This window comes from Anopheles coluzzii, chromosome X, assembly GCF_943734685.1.
Source record: "Anopheles coluzzii chromosome X, AcolN3, whole genome shotgun sequence".
NCBI lineage: Eukaryota > Metazoa > Arthropoda > Insecta > Diptera > Culicidae > Anopheles > Anopheles coluzzii.
The window spans coordinates 20,462,784-20,468,783 of NC_064669.1; the positions used below are offsets into that span (position 1 = coordinate 20,462,784).

The window sequence follows — 6,000 nt, forward strand, 5'->3', positions numbered from 1 at the left end:
CTTGGAGAAGATGGCTGAATACAAAAACGATACATACCATCTCTTCATAGACTTCAAAGCCGCATACGATAGCATAGCCAGGGTAAAACTGTACGACGCTATGAGCTCTTTTGGAATCCCGGCCAAACTGATAAGGCTAGTTAGAATGACTATGACCAACGTCACATGCCAGGTTAGGGTGGAAGGAAAACTCTCAGGACCTTTTGCTACCACCAAGGGTCTGCGCCAGGGGGACGGGCTTGTCTGTCTCCTATTCAACTTGGCGCTAGAGAGAGCCATCCGTGACTCGAGGGTGGAGACTACGGGAACCATCTTCTATAAGTCAACCCAGATCCTGGCATACGCTGATGATATAGACATCATTGGTCTGCGGCTCTCCTATGTAGCAGAAGCCTACCAAGGGATCGAGCAGGCGGCAGAGAACCTCGGATTGCAGATAAACGAGGCAAAGTCCAAACTGATGGTGGCAACATCAGCGGACCTACCAATAAATAATCCGAATCTACGTAGGCGTGATGTACAGATAGGTGAACGCACTTTTGAAGTCGTCCCAGAATTCACCTATCTTGGGTCAAAGGTCAGCAACGACAACAGTATGGAAGTTGAGTTGCGCGCAAGGATGCTGGCAGCCAACCGGTCATTCTACAGCCTGAAAAAGCAGTTCACCTCAAAGAACCTGTCGCGACGGACGAAACTGGGACTATATAGTACCTATATAGTACCAGTGCTCACATACGCCTCTGAGACATGGACACTGTTCTAATCTGACGAAACCCTCTTAGCCGCGTTCGAGAGGAAGATGCTCAGAAGGATACTTGGCCCCGTATGTGTGGAAGGACAATGGAGGAGCCGCTATAATGACGAGCTATACGAGATGTACGGCGACCTCACTGTCGTACAGCGTATAAAGCTCGCCAGGCTCCGGTGGGCTGGCCATGTTATACGCATGGAAACGGACGACCCAGCCCGTAAAGTCTTTTTAGGCCGTCCACAAGGACAGAGGAGGCGTGGTAGGCCCAAATTGAGGTGGCAAGATGGCGTGGAGGCGTTCGCCATTAAGGCCGGGATAACGGACTGGCAACGAAGGCGCGAGACCGTGAGCGGTTTCGGACACTCCTGAGGCAGGCCAAGACCGCAAAGCGGTTGTAGCGCCGGATAAGTAAGTAAGTAAGTACTTAAGATTATCTTATTAATATTTTTGGTAATGCTGTTTATAGTGTCGATTATCTGATTCAAAAGGAAATGTGTCAAACAAAATCGCGCTACACGAACTGAAACGAAATCGGTATTATACAAGCTTGTTAGAGACTTCTTTCGTTGACTCGAGACATTGCTACCAAATTGATCTGAAATGGATTTGTTTGTCAAAACAAACTGCAACGCGTAACGCAGGAAGTATCGCACCAATTTATAATTATTTCTACGTGTGGCATATTATTGTTCTTTAAATGTGTTAGGCAATGTCATGAAAAGTAGCGCTTGTGGTATGATTTTCTAATATCTGTGTATTTTGTAATTCCCACCCTTTTTGTAGTGAATAATTACAAAAAATCCCTTTTGAATTTAATTACATGCAATTCATGTGGTTTAAATATATGTATTTAGTAGTTAAACCGTAAAACAAACCGCTTTCCGTAGCTTTAACCTGACGGAAAGCTGTTTGACAAAAAACGGTCTCCGTTTGAGTCAGGTAATGCAAATGACCTTCGTTCAGTTCGATATATCAAACCAGAGACAAATCGAGTTCTCTAACACGGATCATAATAGAAAATGAGCATTTTTGATACTTTTTCTCAAGCAGTTGAGTCACATAATCGGCACTTATGTCCGTATTTTCATTGCCCGGTAGTAGGGTGATTTCCTTATCTATTTTTTTCTTATTACAGGTGTCCCCCGAGATACGACTGTACTTGGGACCGAAAAAATGGCCCAATGCAAGGCGTAAGTCAAAATAGTCGTATGTCGAATATCTGTCAATGTTAAGTTTAAAACCGAAGTTGAAGAGGCGAAATCTATGATATCGTGATTTTTATTTGAAATAATGTTTGATAATGTATTAATTTTACACCGAAAGTCATTTACGCGATATAAATATCAAAGATCGGCTAGTTGTAGAATCTTTGTAAATGTGTTTATAACGGTTTTCAGCACAGAAATTCAAAAAAATACATCAATTTCTTCTCACTGACAACTTTTCACTGTCAAAATCAAAATCGTCGTATCTGCGAATCGTCGTAACTCGAGGAGGTCGTAACTCGGGGGACGCCTGTATATATGAATCTTTGGTATTGAGGGGATTTAATTGGGTTTATTTATGTATAGATTACTCTGTGTCCACTGTTGCCAATTTGTATGTCCGATACAGTTCTAATTATATTAGGGGCCACTGTTATTTTTGCGATTGTCAGATCGATAGCCGTGTTTATTTTTTTCGGGTTAGGGTTCATAAATGTATGTTCTTTGTTATGTATCACAGTGAAGTTAGTATCATTTATCATGTTTAGTAGGTTGTTACCTTTCCCATCATTGAAGTGATTGCCCCACTCCCCATGCCCGACAGACAAAGAGAACGAAATTTACAGGCGAGGGGCATGTAGAAACAGGGGGAAGGGGTTCGGTCGATTTTGTATTGTCCGCCATAGTCGAGCGGAAGCGATTTTTTTCCGAATTGAGAGTAAGCGCGCGCAGCGCTCTCTCGTTTGCCTTCAAATTACATGGGGCGCTCTCGCGATACAAAACAGCTGATCAGCTGATACCCCCTCCCTCCCGTTTTTTCCCTCTCGCGCTGCGCTGGATGCGCGGATCAGCTGTTCTTGCTCTCTCGCGTTTCTTTCGGTTTGCGCTGCGCTGTTGCCGCACTTGCGCGCTGCGCTGAACACCCCCTCCCCCTCGTTTCTTTCGTTGCGCGTTGTGCGCTGTGCGCTTTCGTTCACTTTGATTTGCTGCGTAATAAAATCGCATGCATCGAAATAAATTTAATTACATCAAACTCGTTTGATATTTTAACACTTTATTGAAACTTAAGGCACAGTTCCACACATCGCTAACCACAATCTTGCCACAAAACCACACATATTTTTTATTATAAATATTAAAAAAAAATCGTCACTTCAAGCACCCGCCTTACTGCCTGTATGTTGTGTATGTTGAATACTGTAAAAAAAAGCATTGAAATAAAGCAGCATAATTTACATATTCATGTTGAATTATGAAAGATTAACGCTGCTTTATTTCAATGCGCACAACACTTCAACACTTGAAAATACGACCGAGGCCGTAATAATGTGAATTGAAATAAATAACACTTCAACACTTCACTTCAAATTACATCGAGCGCCCGGGACTTAGGCTAAAACGCGCGCGGCCTCACACTGCGAAGGCTTGAACTGTACTGACGATTTTGTGTGGTAGCAAGAAAGGGAACGCACGAGGAACACTCGCTGCACTAGTGCGAGCGAGACACCGACACCAGCAAGCCGCTGCGAGAAAACCAAACTGAGCGCGCTGGCTGAAAGTGAACGCACACATTCACACATGTGTGATTGTGTGAGTGCAAAAACTGTGTAGAAAGCAAAACACGCTCTCGCCGCCGCGTAATTCCGCGTATTTCCAACCGTCTCCCCCTGCTTCTACATGCCCCTCGCCTGCAAGACGCACACTTTTACATTCTCATTGCTAGTAGGGTGGTGTGAGTCGAAATCTCGCGGTATTATACCTTTTGGATATTTGTTGAGAGTTGTGAGCATAAGGGTTAATAACGTTACGAACTCTGAACTTGGTGTTTTTGGTTTGACATACACAGATGCGAATACCCATCCCGTTTGTACAGTGTGGACAGCTGTTGCTTGTATAATAGGGGTTAGAAGGTATTAGTGGGTTTTTTTTGCGTTGATACCGTTACGGATTAGTATTACCACGCCTCCGTAGGCATCCTCCCTGTTATCGGGATCACTTGGTAGTGTTGGATTTGTCAGATGTTTTTTTATCCAACCATTTTTAACTCTTGGAGACAGGCTATATCTATATTTTTTTATCAGTAATTCTCTGATTTCTTATTTGTTATTTATTAATCCTTGTACATTCGCTTGAAGCAGTGTGAATGTTAATAGGATAAATAAGGAGTGTTGGATGTGTTAGTTGTCTTTAGGTATGATTTGGTAGTTATTGATTTCAGGAGTGTTTCCTGCTTGTGCGTTAGTTGTGATGTATTCCTACACAATCATTGTGGGGGTTTTTGGTGTTACGTTTATTCCATCTACATCGATGGATTCTTCTGAATCTTCTGTATATTTCGTTGGTGTGTATGTTTCGTTTACGGTGTATGTTTGTTCGTTAGGTGAGTTGGTATTTTGTATTTCTGTGTTGGGGGTTTTGTTTTCTTTTGGTGTGGTGTTTTCTGTGGTGTGAGTTGCCTGGATTTCTGTGTTATTTGTGTTATTTTTTATCGGGGTTTGGATTTTTGTACTTACATTTTCTGTTGGGGTAGTGTTTGTTTCACTCGTAGGGGATTTTGTTTTTTGTGCGTATGTTGTTTCTGTAATGTAGACTCTTGGGATACCGGGACATTGGCGTCTCCGAATACGTCTTGCTTCCCCATACGTTACCTTATTTTCTGTTTTTATTCTGCTGATCTCCATTTCGTCGACGAATACCGGGCAGTTCCTGTTTAGTGTGTGGTGGGCTTCTCCGCATGACACGCATTGTGTTTTTTTGCATTGGTCGTTGTGATCAATTTCGCTACAGTTCGCGCATATTTTTTCTTTTTGGCACCATTTTTTTGTGTGACCCAGTTTCATGCATGTTATGCACCGCATGGGCCTGGGGACGTAGAGTTGTACATTTACTGGGTATAATCAGAAATCCACTACACGTGGTATCTTTCCCGTTTTGAACGTTATGATTGCCGTTCGGGTGTTCCTGAGTGTTTGCTCTGTTTTCCTTTTCATTATGACGAACTCTACCACCTTTTGTTCCTTTAGTCCATCTAGCAGTTCTTCCTCTGTGAGGTATTCGATGTCTGGGCACCGGATCACTCCCTTACTTGAGTTCAGGGTCGGGTGTTCGTAGGTTTTTACCATGGTTTCGCCTCTTCCATCTGAATTTTTTTTTTATTGTTGCCAATTACCGAATTACCGACCGATAGTGCTTTTGTTCCGATTGCGTTGTACATCACTTTTGCTGCTAGAAACGAGTTTATCCGGCTTAGGTCTTGGGTTTTCGAGATTGTTTCCATCAACATAAAGACCTCTACGTCTTCTATGTCATTGGTAAGCGCTAGTCTTCTCGGATTTTTTCCTATTTTTCTTCTCGGCTCGCTTTGGTCTTCTAGTAAGCCAAAATAGTTATTGAGGGGAATACCCCCTCCCGGGTCCTGGACCCCCTTCCCTCCTTACTTCCCACCGCCTTTTTTTGTTTATTTTCCTCAGTTAGAAATTCTTTTTCTTTTTTTCCCCTTTTTCCACTCTTTATCCACTATCTTGTACTCGGTATCTGTTTCTAGTGTTCTTTTCGCCAAAAACGTCTCTTGAGTTAATCACAACTTTATCCTTCAGGGTTACACTGTCGAATGCGTGTGCGCTCTTTAATTTGGCCTATGTCTATGTTATTACGCAAAAACTAAGAACTCGGCTTACTTTTGGGGACGGATAATGGACAAGTCGGATAACGGATAACTAACCCGGATAATGGACAAGACGAAGTGAGGGTGGAAGGGTAAGGTGTTGAAGGATTTGGGTGAAATTTGGTCTTAGATTAATTTGTCCAAGGAAACTCAAATAATTACCTTTCAAATGATGTACATGTAAATAAGTTATCTCTTCTAGTTTTGTTCTACAGCCTGCCGAAAAAAGGCAATTGTTTTCATGTAAATGTTACGGGGTTATTGATCACGAGAACATACCGAACGATCCGTCATTCTATAGTACTTTAATTAAAGTTGAAAGAGTACGATGGTTTAACATGGTATACTAAAAGATCTTCAGTAATTTGTGTACGAATCGT

At 42.4% G+C, this 6,000-nt stretch overlaps 1 long non-coding RNA gene across 1 annotated transcript; it reads right to left on the reverse strand.

Annotated features, from left to right (window-relative positions):
- Window positions 1–2,970: 2,970 nt before the first annotated feature.
- On the reverse strand, window positions 2,971–4,080 carry LOC125906810 (uncharacterized). The gene is made up of 2 exons (XR_007452160.1): window positions 3,329–4,080; window positions 2,971–3,153 (listed from the first exon to the last, which is right to left on the reverse strand). It is a non-coding gene; the product is annotated as an uncharacterized LOC125906810 (long non-coding RNA).
- Window positions 4,081–6,000: the final 1,920 nt, after the last annotated feature.